Below are 16,235 nucleotides of genomic sequence, written 5' to 3' on the forward strand. Positions count from 1 at the left end.
GACGAAATGAAGCCCCGATCTTGATAGAGGAATTCCTGCTTGCTATTCTGACAAGTAACTTTAACGGATTGTTGCTAGCAACCTGATTGTGGCTTGGCAGCCACATGTGCCGTGAGCTGTGAATATTAAAGATGCTGAGTGTACCACGTGCCAGGGCCCGTGAACACATCCTCAGAATCTCCCTTGCTCCTTCAACGCTTTGCAGTCCCAACAGGAGCTGCCAGCAGAGAAGCTGCTGAACTTGGCATTGGCTGGGCATGGTTTTATTCAGCCAGGCTCTTGTGGGCTTGCCGCCCCTATTATGGAAGCTGTTCGTACAAGGAAAACTCATAATTATTACCATCGACCCTTCCCTGGCTCACTGCTTTTGCAACAAGGGGGAAAACCCAGACTTCATAAAGTTAGCAAGATTTGCCTGGGCTCACAGGTGACACGTTGGTATTTTGGGGCAGGGTTTGGCCCAGTGCAGGGCAAACAACACGAGAACAGCAACGGTGCCGACTGGCGCATTGAAGTTTTTAGATTGAAAAGCCTGAACAGAATGTTCAGCTGGAGCTGGGGACATATTCTTTTCCTATTTTATCTCTGCCATAAGTCTCAGGGCTGATTGGAAAACACACCCACTGCAGGATGTGGATAGCCAGGATTTTATGTTTATTTCTTAGACCTGTTCACGTGCAGTCTTTGGGTCTCTCCTTCCTTCTCTTCCTGCTCCACCTCACTGCCCCTCTCCCCTGCCTTCCTTCTTCCCTTTCTCTCCTTCCCTCCCTTCTTCTCTCTCAAGCTCTTTTGGGTGGAAATCTGAAAGCTGTTCCTCATATTGCTGGTGAGGAAATATTCTTTCTCCTTATAAAAACAGTGCTAACTTCCCTGACATTGCCACTAGGACTTGAGTGATTTTTGCAAATCCAAGTCTAACATACCACTCCCTTGCTTAAAACCTTTCCTTGAATTCCTATTGCTCTTAAAATACAATCCAAACCCTTTACATATCCTGAAAGGGTTCCTGTCTAGCTTTCGAGCTCATCTTGCCCCTGTCTCCCCATCATCCCATTCTCCCCACACTCACCTCCATACTCTGTTATCTAGCCGTACTGACCTGAGGGCTCAAACATGCAGTGTTTCCTTGCCTCCGCCTTCTTTCCCTTATACCTGTATTCTGGCCACTCTTGATTTGTCCACTCATTCATTCATTCAATAAGTAATTATAGAGACCCTTTTGGATGCCAGGTACTGTTCTGAATCCTAGGGATACAACATTGCAGGCAGTCTTCCCTTGTTCTCACAGAGTTTAATGTCCTCCTTTGCTAATCCCATTCATCTGATAGATCTCGGCTTGGATGTGCTTCTTCCTGGAAACTTTCCCTGACCTCTCTCCTCTGGGTTAGATATACTTCCTTGTCCTTTTAGAGCACCTGTATTTCTCCTGTCAAAGCATTTATCACTCACCTGAATCCAGAGTTTTGAGCTTTTAGAGAACGGGGAAGTTCCTTGACCAGGATGGCACATAGTAGGTACTCAGTAAAAACCTGTTGAAGAAGTGAATGAAGGATGCATTTAACATGGAATGTTCTTGGTGAGAAAAATGTTCTCGCTGCAGTCATTTCAAACAAAATACATTTTCCATGTTGTCAACAACTTAGTAGTGGCCTTTAACCAACCATAGGAGGCACCTACTGTGTGGAGGAGATATTGGCTGTCAGTCAGATTGTTGCCCCTTTATAGGTAATTTGTCTTGCTGGTTGCTATCAAGATTTTCTCTGTCTTTGCTGTTCAGCAGGGTCACTGTGACATGTTTAGGCATGGATCCATGAATTCATTCTGCTCAGGATTTGGTGTGCTTATTCATTCTGATAATTCTTTCCTTCCCTTCAGGAAAATTCTCAGACTTTGTCTCTTTCCTCTCTTTCTGAAACTCATTTCAGATGTATGTGAGATCTCGTTTTATCTTCTGTTTCTTGTCTCTCTCGTCTTTTATCTCTGTTTCTCTCTGTTCAACGTTCTGGGCTGTCTCCTTGTTTTTTGTTTTTTTTTTTTTCCTTTGAGTTCACTAATCTTCTATGCTCAGTTTGTGTCTAAACTGCCCATTGAATGTGGTTGTTTAATAGGCATGCAAGGAAGTAATTATGGTATCACCTGTGAATATTCTTCTGTAACCATCATCCAGGTCAGGATAGAGGGCATTGCCTGCTCCCTTAAACAGCTTCTCAGGCAATATTCTCCCAAGGCTCAGTGTTCTTTCAACTTCCATCATCATAGATCAGTTTTGCTTGTACTGAGTTTCGTGTGAATGGAAACATACCAGACATACCAAACACATCTTTTTGTCTCACAGTCTTTGAGTTTTTAATTTTAAATGACTAATATCTGTCCCTTGTGGAAATGTTTTTAAAATTTGTCTATTTTTTGCCATAATGGCCTGTCGCTTCCTTATTTATCCTCTTTCTTATTTTTTTTAACCTCTACTAAATTCAGAGTTACTTATTTTATGGAACCTGCTATAACATTCTATTAAGTTCATATGGTGCTAATTTTTTAAATTTGTGTCTTATGTATAATAGATTTTTTTCCTTATGAACTTGTTGATTGCAAATTCATCTTCAATCAGAATTTTTCATCAGTGAGTCCCGAATATATGGAGCTATAGAAGTGCTCTTAACAGCACAAGAGTAGTATAAATTCCGAACCTGGATACATCTGCATATTGCATTGGCGTACGATTTACAGCTTCTTATAGGAGACTTTTTTTCTGTTACCCACCTGGAATTCTCAGTAGGTGGCAAGTTTCATTTTCACTTCCCTGTGTCAGGGGTAGAGTTCTTACAGTGCTTATTTCGTGAGGGGGAAGCTTTTTATGGATCTCTGTTTTGGTAGAGATCTCAGCTCTAGCTTTTGTTCTCTCATGGACACAGGGTGACATCTCCTGTCCCTATGAGGGTGTTAGGAGCCCGGCCTCTCTGCGCCTTCCCCAGGGTGTGTGTATACAGAGCATGTGTCCCCCCACAACCCAGGCCATCACTGGACCATGATGCCATTGCTTTTCTGGCTCTAACTTTTTTTTGCTTTGTGTCTGGCCTCTGTGTCTTACTCGAAGTTTTAATCTCTGGTAAACTTGCCAAACAAGAGATTATTGAGACTTAGCCCAGACCTCCTGAATCTAAATCTTTAGGAGGAGGATCTAAAAACCCTGTGTGTTTATCAAATGCTTCAGGTGGCTATTAAAATCAGGCAAGTAGTAGAAATATTATGTATGGTAATCTCTCAGGTTCTATTTAGTCTGTGATGTTATGAGGACCTAGTGGTCCTTTCTCTGCTTCTGTCCATCTTCCTTTGTCTTCCCTCTCATATCACTTCTCTACAAAAGTGGGCCCTAAAATGTCTAATCTGGATATTCAGGCAAAAATGAGTTGGTCTCATTCTATTTTGAGTTACATTAATCTTTCCTGCTCCGTGGCTGGAGAAGCCCTTATGAGACAGCGGTTCACAAATTTCTCTCTCTGTCTCATCCAAGATGTAAGGATAACCAAGTGCTGTGCAAACTTCTGAAGAACAAAAGAATTACTAAATACTTTCTTTAATTAAGAAATATTTCCTGGAAAATTTTGAGTTAATATGCAAGGTTTGAAAAACCTTGTGCAGTGAAGTACCCAGAGGACTGAATCTGACTAGAGGCAAATCACCCAATTACTGGCAGAGAATGAAATCATGTTTACAGAGAAACCTTCAGAATCCTACCCGCTCGATTCGTCTCTTTACCTCCTTTTTTCTTTTTGGCTTGCAGCATGATTGCATTATTTTGGGGGCCTGGTTCCAGATTTATCACTTTGTGAGTTATTTTATCTGCCTCTTTCCCTGAGCTTTTCCAGCCTCTGTGGCTACTGTGGGGTATATATTTTTTAAAAAAAAAGTCGATAATTTTTTCCCTTTATTTTGGAGAAGTAGCAGGTTCGTGAATGTGCCAACAAATTCACTGAGACTTTGACATTCACAACATTTAATAAGATTGGTCAACCTGGTCTGACCTTGCTTGGGCACCTGGGTCTGAAGACAATAGCTACCCATCCTTTGAGTTTGCGCTTGGTGCTTGCAAGAAAATGCCTCAGCTTCCAAAACAAAAACCTGAATGTAAATGACAAGGGTGGCATGGAAGATAATAATTGTTATGAAGCCTTATTTAGAAAAATTGTTTATTGTGCCACTCTATCGCTGTGAAAAAATATGTAGCTTCTTGCATTTGTTAAAACCAGCCAGTTTCTCCTTTCTGGTCTCAAAACACACTTTGCATTGTTTTTTTTTTTTTTTCCCTGGGACCGTCAATTTAATTCAGGAATGATCTAATTATGAGGAAGTGAATCTAGTCCTCTGGATGATAAGTGTTGACTACCCTGGGAGAGGCCCTGGCAGATGGTTAGTTCAGAGTGAATTTACCTTGGGATTGGGGCTTTAGACTGACAGCTTTTTTCACTCAATTAAGTGCAACAACTGCCAAAAGGACAGCATTGAACTTGATGCAAATCACGACTGTCGAAGGCCTTGATAAAGTTTAAGCTGGTGCCCTGAGTCAGCCAAACTTGTTAGGGTGTTTCAAGACACCACACTGTGAATGGAAAACAAAGCTGAGTGATGCACAGAGTACGACCCCCCTCCTTTAAAATACAGGTATTTATTTCCTTTTCAGGTCAGCTGCTTTATTTAGGGCCTCTATTTTGGTGTCCTGTCAGTGATTCAGTAGGTATCTCCTGCAGTTGGCTTTTGCTCTGGGCCCCGCAGACCCTGCAGTGACTCTGTGTTCCCCAAAGTTAATTTATTACTATTTGGGATGCACAGTGACCCCACTCTCCACAGCCTGCCTACCCTGGGTGGCTCTCTGGACACCTGAGAGGCGGGGTCCCCAAAGGACAGAGACCTTCTCAGTGTGTAGGACGCTTCCATCCATTGAGAAGGCCTACATAGCTTTCTAGGCCGTTCCTCAGTAAGTCAGCTTAGGTGGGAAACCTTGCTTAGTGACTCTTCTCCCTGCCTTCTGCCGGGTGGCGCTCAGCAGTCGCCAGTCTTCAACCGCAGTGGATAACTTTGCCTTCTGTCTGTCTCTTTCTAGCTCCCCATAGAGTCCCCGGACTCAGTGCTGTATTTCTGTGGTGTCCAAGGTCAGGACCCATTAAGATGTTTTTGAGTAGTGCAGTGAGAGATTGCTTCCTGCAAACCACGGTCTGGGAGGTGGGCCTTTCAGAAGGGCTCCTTTGCCTATTCCCACTGGCAGCACCAGGTACTTCCTTACCCCCCAGCCTCGCCCTAGAGGTACCCAGGTGCCCGGCAGTGCTGCACAGCTTGTTCTGTGTCGTTATTTCTGTTTTACAAGCCTGGGGAATCTGAGCCTGAAATTCCTCAGTCAGGTAGATGCCGTTGTCAGCCTGTTATCAGTTTCCTGATTTACTGTGTAAGCAGTTTTGATCATCCCTGTCATATGTGATTACATTCCCCCCCACTTCCCATAACATCTTGGCGTAATTGGTTTGATAAACCCAACCTCAGTCCAGTAGTTTGGTTGGAATATACTTTCACCTTCTATCTGTGTGACTAAGATGGTTTGGAATTGCTCTGCTCAGGGAAAATCAGGCTTTGAGCACCAGGCCCTTAGCTGCAGAAGCAAAATCACCCGGGACAGGCGGTGCAGGCCTGGGAGAGCCGAGGGCTTCAGTTGAGCTTCAGAACGCGAAATGGAATTTTTCTTTCCTCCCCTGCGGGCCAAGAGTGGTATGTGTTTCTGTGTGTGTGTGTATGTGTGTGTGTGTGTGTGTGTGTGTGTGTGTGTGTTCTTCAGCATCCCCAGAGAATATTCCTGTTGTATCTGTATCTGGAACTACTGGACAGATCTTTTTTTTCCATATTTCATCTTTCCTAGAAGTTGGATGTGTTTGTTTTTTCATTGATTGAATACTTCCTTTGTTCTAGGAGGAATCAATGAGGAAAAGGAGCTTTCTTTTTTTTCTTTTTTTTTTTCTTTTCTCCCCTTCCATGGTGTTGCTCCTGAGGGCAAAGAAGGAAGAATCAGTATGCTTTGATAGTGGGGCATTTGGGGTTAATTAAGTACCTTGGTTAATTTGTGGTTAAACTGAAATGCAAAAGCTACTTGCAGCTCTTTCTTACTAAAGTTAATTCATCCTGGAGTTTAGCACCCAGCAGAGCTCTATGGCTTCATGGAGAAGGCAGTTGTAGAATTGCGATGGGAAGAATGAGTAAGATTTGGAGAAGGAGAGATGACCAGGCAGATGAAAGAAGGGTTTTTCTGATTCTAGGGGGCACGGCAGAGGCAGGAGGGCTGGAAAAACAGAGTGGGGAAAAAGACAGGCCTGCTGGAATGTGGGTAGAGGAAAAAAGAATAAAGCTGAATCATAGGAATTTGTGTAGAGAGTAAGACTTCTGATAACTTTGGGCTCTGGAGTTTGTATTTAAGTCTGTAGGCACTTGGGAGCCATGGAAGTTTCTTGAGTAAGGAGTGGCATCCTCAGAATTATGCTTCCAGCGAAGTAAAATATATAGCTGCAGAGAGAGTCATCTTTTCCTTTTAGAGGAAGATATAATGCAGGCTAAAGCTTTATCAATGCTTAAATAGTAATTATTTTAAAGAGTTGTCATTTTAGAATATACCTTTTTTTTGAGACTGTTTCCTTCCAGGACACAGACTTTCCTGGGAGTCATCTTTGAGGGTTTTTGCACGGTCCAGTCTTAGCAATAGAAGCCAGATCCCCTTCACTGGCATCTCCCACTAGCATGATTCTGCAGAATCATACTCATTCCGGAATATCCACGATCAGAATGTGTAGCCAGTGCAGATGTGCATGGGACAGGGGTGAGAACGTGGATCATTCGTTAATGGTCATTTGCCCAGTTATTTTCTTAGATCTAAATTTAAAACGGAATGGGAAGATGTTATGATGGTTTATTTCACGCAAACTAGACTTAAACGCTTTTAGAAGACTCTGGCTGTGCACTTATTCCTGGACTGCTTGTCTCTTTATTTAAGATTCTGATATGTTGTTTATCATGATTTTTTTTTCATGACATTAAATTTTAAAGTACTATATTAAAATATTATTTATCTTGATCACTAAGTTTTTTGGCCCCCTTTAAATTTTGTGCCTGAGGTGAGTCTCTTGCTTGCCCTGGCCCTGTTGAATTTACAAAACAGAGTAGAAAATCTCCATGCTGTGAGTTTTTTTCGGCATCTCTTCCAGTCTGCTCTGCCCTTGTAAAATATGCCCCTCACACCACGTGAAACAAACAGTAAATAAACTGACACAGTTCTCCAGCCTCCCTTGAACTCCCTGGGGGTGTCTTGTGGCCATGGGGTCTTTCCTGGCCATAGCCCTCAGCATCAGGTTTTGAGCTGTGCAGGGGGAGAACTTCTTATCAGTGGGCACCTCTTTGTCTAGATGGAGTTCACCAAGGCTCTTTGGATGGGGTCCAGGGCAAACCCACTTCATAATGAGTTCTGCTGGGGAGTGAAGAGGATTGCCAGCATGGTCCAGTGGATTTATCTTTTTTGACATCTTGACAGTTCCCAGTGAATGTCCTTCTCTTGGCCTCACCTGACACAGCCCAGTTTAGAATGAGAGGTTCCCTGCAGAGTTATTCCTTGTCTGTAATGAATAAAGATCTGCCGATATAACCAGAGGGGGAAATGATAGATTTGGAAGGGCCTCCTGGAGAGTTAACCCTCGTTCTTATTTTGCATTTGACAAACATGCGGTTCAGGGAGATGGCCCAGCTCCTTCTGAGCCCCATGGCCGGCCTCGCAGGGTCAGGCCTCGCAGGGCCAGGCCTAGAACCCAGGCCATAGTGCCACCCCCTTCAACCTGGGCCATGCCATGGCCATCCCCATCCTGCCTGGGGATGGGATCCACTTTGTTTTTGCTGCAAAGCAACCTGTTATTAAAGCCTCCCCCTGATGCTAGGTTTCAGTGTCTTTCCTTCTGAACTACATCAGGCCCCCTAAGTGCCTTTATTGCCATGTAGGGGGAGAGAAAATGCAGACAGCTTGCTAATTGAGCAACGATGCTCTTGTCAGCCCTCATTGCTTTCCAAGCAGCTATTACAGGGAGCTAGCACCCTGGCATGGCACAGGCAGGCCAGGGGGGCCTTCTCCACCGCTCTCTAATCAGCCGTCTGTGGCCCACAGGGCAGTGTGGCTTTAAATTTTTGTTGTTTCCTAAGTTCTGCTCTGGCAAGCCAGCTCTGCCTTAAACCTGCAGAGTTAAATTTACCCAGACTGACAACTGTATATGCAGGGTTTAGTTACATAACAGCAGTTGCTGCCTTTCACATTGTGCTAATCCAAACACGGCGCTCAAAGAGACCATGAAAAAGCAACCTTCCGTTTGGTGTGCTCCATGGGTGACCGGCTTATATGTCTTTAAATTTTTTTAAGCACTGTAACAATTATCCCATTATGCTGACTTGGGTGCCATTAGGTGACTTTTTGTAATATCTTAATTATTAGGTTAGCAGATGCTGTGTGCACATGTGCAATTTGTTAATTTATGCTGTTTGAAATGAAATCCAGTTGTTTGCAGCATCTTTCATAATATTATGGCTAACCGAACCAGAGAGCTGCTGGAATTGTAAAGCTCCTTGCAGGGAAAATGTGCATGTGAGGCTCCGTGTACTCTTTGATCATCGCCTCGTGTGCTCTTGTGTCACTTCTCTGTGGCTCTCACCTCCCCAGCTTTCATGTGAGAAGATCATTAGAGCCCTTGCAACCTGGAGTGGGCTGGTGGACCAGCCGTAGGGTCTTCGGGGCTGCTCCAGCCAGAGAAGGAGGCTTTTCCATCGTTAAGCAGCCTTGGCTCATTGGGGAACTGCTGGGCTGCTTGAGTTGTCACACAGAGACTCAGGGGTACTGAGGACTGGTGACACATGTTACTGCTTGGTTGATAGTCTGATCTTGCCAGATATTCAGCACAAGCTGCTCCTTAACTATTCAAGCAAGCCCTAAATATTCATTGAGGAAGTACTGCTTGTGATGCTAAATAGATGTGATTTAATGGGGCAAAAATACATGACTTTTGGGGGTCAGATTTACCTTTGAATTCTGGCTTTTGGCTTACCTACAGTGTGGTCTTGAACAAGTAATTTAATGTCCTCAAGGCTCAATTTCTACAAAGGCAATAGAAATATCCATCTGATAGGCATGCTGATTGGGCTTCCCTGGTGGCTCAGCTGGTATAGAATCCACCTGCAATGCAGGAGACCCCAGTTCAATTCCTGGGTCAGGAAGATCCCCAGGAGAAGGGATGGACTGCTCATTTCAGTATTCTTGGGCTTCCTTGGTGGCTCAGACAGTAAAGAATCTGCCTGCAATGCAGGAGACCTAGGTTTGATCTCTGGGTCGGGAAGATCCCCTGGAGGAGGGCATGGCAATACTACAGTATTCTTGCCTGAAGAATTTCATGGACAGAGGAGCCTGGCAGGCTAGTCCATGGGGTCCCAAAGAGTTGGACACAACTGAGCGACAAAGCACAGCACAGCACAGGCATTGTGATCAAGATTATAAAATGGCCAGCAATGTGCTCGGTACATATGAGATGCTCACTAAATGGTCAGACTTTCTTTTAATTGCTCTTGGACACTCATGCTGCTGCTGCTGCTAAGTCGCTTCAGTCATGTCCGACTCTGTGCGACCCCATAGACGGCAGCCCACCAGGCTCCCCCGTCCCTGGGATTCTCCAGGCAAGAACACTGGAGCGGGTTGCCTCTTCCTTCTCCAATGCATGAAAGTGAAAAGTGAAAGTGAAGTCACTCAGTCATGTCCAACTCTTCACGACCCCATGGACTGCAGAGCACCAGGCTCCTCCATCCATGGGATTTTCCAGGCAAGAGTGCTGGAGTGGGGTGCCATTGCCTTCTCCTTGGACACTCATACAGAATATAAAATACCTCTGGGGCCTTAGGAAACTACAGTCTCATTGGAGAGGCAAAGCATGAATGTGTACTGATTTAAATCAAGGTACCAAGTAATTGTTTGAAACCTGTCACAAATAGTTCAGGACTCATTGGCTAAGGATTGATATAGACCTGAAGTTTACTGAGTTCAAAGGAGGGGCTAGATCACTAGTAAGTTGAAGTGCAGGTGTACCTTGATGAGTCTTTGAAGGATGAAAAAGATCTGGGTAGATGGAAAGACCACTGGAGAATCTGTGGGTGTGGGTGTGGGTGTGGTGGGTGTCATTTGACTATCAGTGGGGGCAGAGTGTGTGTAAATGCGCAAAGATGAAGAGGCCCAAGGCTGACATGGGCAGCAGTAGAATATGCTTTGTCTGGGGCTGATGATTTGAATATGGTAAGCAGTGGACTAGGAGATTAGAAATATAGATCTGAACCCCACTGCGCAGAGCTCTGAATACCAAGTTAAGGAAATCACTGCACTATCTAATGTGGTTTGGTCTGTTTAAATACGAAAGTCAGGAGACACCAGCACACTTCTGGGAAGCCCAACAGAGCAGTGAGCCTCTAAATAGCAGGTAGACCTCTAGTGGCCGAGAAAGTTACTGCAAAGCCTAATGATGGAGTCTTGTTTCACACCTAATTTTCACAAGCTTGGCTATATTGTGAATCACAAGCAGAATGTAAATAATGTCCAGGCTGACTACAGTGATGGCTCAGTCTGAAAACGTGTAGAGTCAAAAGAACTATAGAAAGCAGAGAAAAAAATTATAAAGCAACCTGGGGATCATCTAGGGATGGCATAAAGCCACCTATATGCCATTGGAGATCCTAGCGAAATCACTGTTTTACCAGAAAAATAATACTTGACGACATAAAATAACAACATTAACAATTATATTAGTTATAATGACAAAAAAAGGCTAATTTTTTTTTTGATTGGCACAGGGCTAAGCATTTTACTTATTTAATTCTCTTGACACTTAAATGAGAATGGTCCTGTTATTATCCTTATGTTACAGATGTGGAGAATGGAGCTTAGAGAGGTTAATTAACTTGCCCAGGGTCACAACAGTTGGAAAATTGTATAACCAGGATGCAAACCTAGGCAGTGTGGCTTTACCTATGCCTTTTAACAGATACTCTCTACTTCCTAATAACCTCTAAACCTGAAGTCATGATAAAATAATATTCAGGAAGCTCTTTTAATAGCACACTGAAATGTCTAGCGTTTCATCCAAAAATACTAATGGTGAAAAACTAGACTGAGTTTCCGTTATCTATAAAATCACTTTTGTTGCTTTCTCCAACAGTACGGTCTGAGAGACTATTACACGTTTAAAGTCATTGTAAGAAGTATGTGTTGCTTTGCACCTGTTCTCCCCACCCCCTATCCATGTGTATTTTCCTTTCTTCTCTGGGAACTTGGAAGGGCACAGGGTTGTACATCTCTGAACTGTATTCAACTTACCTTCTGCTCTAGAACTTGAAGCAATTTCATTAGTGCTCTCATTGATTCATGTTGGACTTCAGTGTACTTCTCACTGGCCATTCATTATGAGTCTGGCCTGGCTGCCAGGGTGAGTGAAGGGCAGCGGGAGGTGAGCTTTGTAACAGTGCACTCCTCGGGGCTGTGGAGAATTGCTATGAGGCCCCTTTCAACTAAGGCAGTTCTTGAAAACAGGGCATTAGAAGACAGGCAACCCTTCCTATGCCTCAAAGCCATCTACTTCGGTCAGTGGCTCCAATAACTGATGGTGGCAATGGAGCATTAAGCTGGGAGTCTTGGCCTTTGACACTGGCACTACTGTGCAACCTTGAGAAAATTATCAAGCCTCTCTGGTTCTTAGCAGATCTACGACTGTAAAAGTGACGAATTAAAAGATATACATGCAAAGCAGTTAAAAAAATGTTTTTCACATTCAAATGGAGCTACTGTTCATATTGGTATTGATCACAATTCTTCTGAGTTCAAACGAGAAAAAACAAACTCAGGCTAGCCAAAAAAGGAAATTAATGGGCTCATGTAACTAGAAAGTTTAAAGGGAGGATCAGGACAGCCAAAGAGTTTCTGAGTTGGCCTTTCTCTGTTCTCAGGCATTTCCTCTCCAGCAGGAGATCCAAGGAGAAAAGTACAACTTCGTCTCCCCTGGGACTTAGTGAAATCCTTAAAACCATGCTCACTGGTTTAGGCTGGGTCATGTGACCTCCAACCTGCACCCTTAACAGCCTCTAATGGGGGCTGTATGACATTCAGCAGCCATCCTGAGTCCTGTGTCTCGCCTTGTGAGCACACATATATTATTGTGTGATGAAAGGATAGAATTTAGATAGGCTGAGCTGGGAGGAAGACAGGTCTATTTCAGGATGATACGAACAAAAATAAAAGGGGCGGGGATTGGCATCATGTGTTTTAAGATTAATCAAAAGACTTACGTTTGGAATTCTTGGTTCATCCTGAGAAGGAGGGAGATATAAGGAGGGAGAGGGAATCTGCTGTGGTGGGTCTTGACAGCTGGGGTTTTTGTTAATTCTCTTGGTGATAGAGAGTTGCTGAAAGTTTCAACACTAAGGAGTTGTAATCGTAATTAGTTGAGTTCAGTTCAGTCGCTCAGCTGTGTCTGACTCTTTGCAACCCCATGAATTGCAACACGCCAGGCCTCCATGTCCATTACCAACTCCCGGAGTTCACTCAGACTCACGTCCATCGAGTCGGTGATGCCATCCAGCCATCTCGTCCTCTGTTGTCCCCTTCTCCTCCTGCTGCCAATTCCTCCCACCATCAGAGTCTTTTCCAATGAGTCAACTCTTCATATGAGGTGGCCAAAGTACTGGAGTTTCAGCTTTAACATCATTCCTTCCAAAGAACACCCAGCACTGATCTGCTTTAGAATGGATTGGTTGGATCTCCTTGCAGTCCAAGGGACTCTGAAGAGTCTTCTCCAACACCACAGTTCAAAAGCATCAATTCTTTGGTACTCAGCTTTCTTCACAGTCCAACTCTCACATCCATATATGACCACTGGAAAACCATAGCCTTGACTAGATGGACCTTTGTTGGCAAAGTAATATCTCTGCTTTTGAATATGCTGTCTAGGTTAGTCATAACTTTCCTTCCAAGGAGTAAGTGTCTTTTAATTTCATGGCTGCAGTCACCATTTGCAGTGACTTTGGAGCCCCCAAAAATAAACTCTGACACTGTTTCCACTGTTTCCCCATCTATTTCCCATGAAGTGATGGGACTGATGCCACAATCTTTGTTTTCTGAATGTTGACCTTTAAGCCAACTTTTTCCCTCTCCTCTTTCACTTTCATCAAGAGGCTTTTTAATTCCTCTTCACTTTCTGCCATAAGGGTAGTGTCATCTGCATATCTGAGGTTATTGATATTTCTCCTGGAAATCTTGATTCCAGCTTGTGCTTCTTCCAACCCAGTGTTTCTCATGATGTACTCTGCATGTAAGTTAAATAAGCAGGGTGACAATATACAGCCTCGACATACTCCTTTTCCTGTTTGGAACCAGTCTGTTGTTCCATGTCCAGTTCTAACTGTTGCTTCCTGATCTGCATATAGGTTTTTCAGGAGGCAGGTCAGGTGGTCTGGCATTCCCATCTCTTTCAGAATTTTCCACAGATAATTGTGATCCACATGGTCAAAGGCTTTGGCATAGTCAATAAAGCAGAAATAGATGTTTTTCTGGAACTCCCTCGCTTTTTCGATGATCCAGCAGATGTTAGCAATTTGATCTCTGGTTCCTCTGCCTTTTCTAAAACCAGCCTGAACATCTGGAAGTTCACGGTTTACATATTGCTAGCTTTGTTCGTAGTGATGCTTTCTAGGACCCACTTGACTTCACATTCTAGGAGGTCTGGCTCTAGGTGAGTGATCACACCATCGTGATTATCTTGGTCGTGAAGATGTTTTTTGTACAGTTCTTCTGTGTATTCTTGCCACCTCTTCTTAATATCTTCTGCTTCTTTTAGGTCCATACCATTTCTGTCCTTTATCGAGCCCATTTTTGCATGAAATGTTCCCTTGGTGTCTCTAATTTTCTTGAAGAGATCTCTAGTCTTTCCCATTCTGTTGTTTTCCTCTATTTCTTTGCATTGATTGCTGAGGAAGACTTTCTTATCTCTTCTTGCTAGTTTTTGGAACTCTGCATTCAGATGCTTATATCTTTCCTTTTCTCCTTTGCTTTTCGCTTCTCTTCTTTTCACAGCTATTTGTATGGCCTCCTCAGACAGCCATTTTGCTTTTTTGCATTTTTTCCATGGGGATGGTCTTGATCCCTGTCTCCTGTACAATGTCACGAACTTCTGTCCATAGTTCATCAGGCACTCTATCTATCAGATCTAGTCCCTTAAGTCTATTTCTCACTTCCACTGTATAATCATAAGGGATTTGATTTAGGTCATACCTGAATGGTCTAGTGGTTTTTCCTACTTTCTTCAATTTAGGTCTGAATTTGGCAATAAGGAGTTCATGATCTAAGCCACAGTCAGCTCCAGGTCTTGTTTTTGCTGACTGTATAGAGCTTCTCCATCTTTGGCTGCAAAGAATATAATCAATCTGATTTTGGTGTTGACCATCTGGTGATGTCCATGTGTTGAGTCTTCTCTTGTGTTGTTGGAAGAGAACAACATGTTTACTATGACCAGTGCATTCTCTTGGAAAAACTCTGTTAGCCTTTGCCCTGCTTCATTCTGTACTCCAAGGCCAAAGTTGCCTGTTACTACAGGTGTTTCTTGACTTCCTACATTTGCATTCCAGTCAGCTGTAATGAAAAGGACATCTTTTTGGGTGTTAGTTCTAAAAGGTCTTGTAGGTCTTCATAGAACCGTTCAACTTCAGCTTCTTCAGCATTACTGGTTGGGGCATAGGCTTGGATTATGGTGATATTGAATGGTTTGCCTTGGAAACGAACAGAGATCATTCTGTCATTTTTGAGACTGCATCCAGGTGTTGCATTTCTGACTCTTTTGTTGACCATGATGGCTACTCCATTTCTTCTAAGGGATTCCTGCCTGCTGTAGTAAATATAATGGTCATCTGAGTTAAATTCACCCATTCCAGTCCATTTTAGTTTGCTGATTCCTAGAATGTTGACATTCACTCTTGCCATCTCCTGTTTGACCACTTCCAATTTGCCTTGATTCATGGACCTGACATTCCAGGTTCCTATGCAATATTGCTCTTTACAGCATCAGACCTTGCTTCTATCACCAGTCACATCCACAGCTGGGTATTGTTTTTGCTTTGGCTCCATCCCTTCATTCTTTCTGGAGGTATTTCCCCACTGATCTCCAGTAGCATGTTGGGCACCTACCGACCTGGGGAGTTCCCCTTTCATTATCCTGTCATTTTTCCTTTTCATACTGTTCATGGGGTTCTCAAGGCAAGAATACTGCAGTGGTTTGCCATTCCCTTCTCCAGTGGACCACATTCTGCCAGACCTCTCCACCATATTTGCAGGTACTTCTGTATTGGCCAGTCGCTGCCATAGATAACTTGTCTGTTGGACCTCACAGCAGCCCTGGGAAGCAGGTGTCAGCTCTCTTTTACAGATGAGAAAATATATATTCTGAGATTTTAAGGGGCTTGTTAGAGCTCTCTGAGAGCCAGAGACTCGGAGCTGGGTGGTGCTCTGCTCACCAACTCAATCACATACTATGGGTGAGGGACGCGGCAGCAGGGGTTGAATATGAACCGGAAGCCACATGTGCCAATCATTCCGTGACTCACTGTTGAGTGCTAAGCAGGGAAAAGTATTAGTTGCTACTCTTGGTGACCCTGTGGACTGTAGCCCCGCAGTCGCCTCTGTTCATGGAATTCTCCAGGCAAGAATACTGGAGTGGGTAGACATTCCCTTCTCCAGAGGATCTTCCCCAGTGATGGAACCTGAGTCTCCTGCATTGCAGGCAGATTCTTTACCATGTGAGCCACCAGGAAAGCCACAGACTAACTCACTGCCCAACTGACTTTGGGTCTCAGCGAAGTTAAGAGCCACCTTGGGTCCTGTAGGCACCTTGCTTGGGATGCTTCCAGGTAGATAAAACCAGGCTCAGCACTGAGCTGCAGATGAGGCCCAGTTACTGAGCACAGCTCCCTCTATTTTGTAGCAGGTCTGCCTTTGCAGATGCATGGAGTGCCTGGGGGCCCCAGGTAGGGATATTAGATCTGTCATTCTTTGCCTCCCATTTAGATTTTCTCTTGGACCAAGGGGTCAAGTGGGCTGGAACCCTTGTAGCCTGGCTGGGAAACCGGCAATCCAAAGCAATTTGCCCGGAAGCACA

At 44.0% G+C, this 16,235-nt stretch overlaps 1 protein-coding gene across 2 annotated transcripts in view; it reads left to right on the plus strand.

Moving 5' to 3' along the window:
* The window catches only part of RORA (RAR related orphan receptor A), an 807,747-nt gene that overhangs the window by 23,955 nt on the left and 767,557 nt on the right, over nt 1-16,235 (plus strand). Inside the window, exon 1 of one of the 2 annotated variants that reach the window (XM_027971773.3) lies at nt 1-16,235. This exon is cut by the window's left edge and continues 23,955 nt beyond it; it is cut by the window's right edge and continues 383,099 nt beyond it. The exons of the other annotated variant lie outside the window; for it this stretch is intronic. The gene's annotated coding sequence lies outside the window, so the exon portion shown is untranslated. 2 annotated transcript variants of the gene reach the window in all.

This window comes from Ovis aries, chromosome 7, assembly GCF_016772045.2.
Source record: "Ovis aries strain OAR_USU_Benz2616 breed Rambouillet chromosome 7, ARS-UI_Ramb_v3.0, whole genome shotgun sequence".
NCBI classification, from domain to species: Eukaryota; Metazoa; Chordata; class Mammalia; order Artiodactyla; family Bovidae; genus Ovis; species Ovis aries.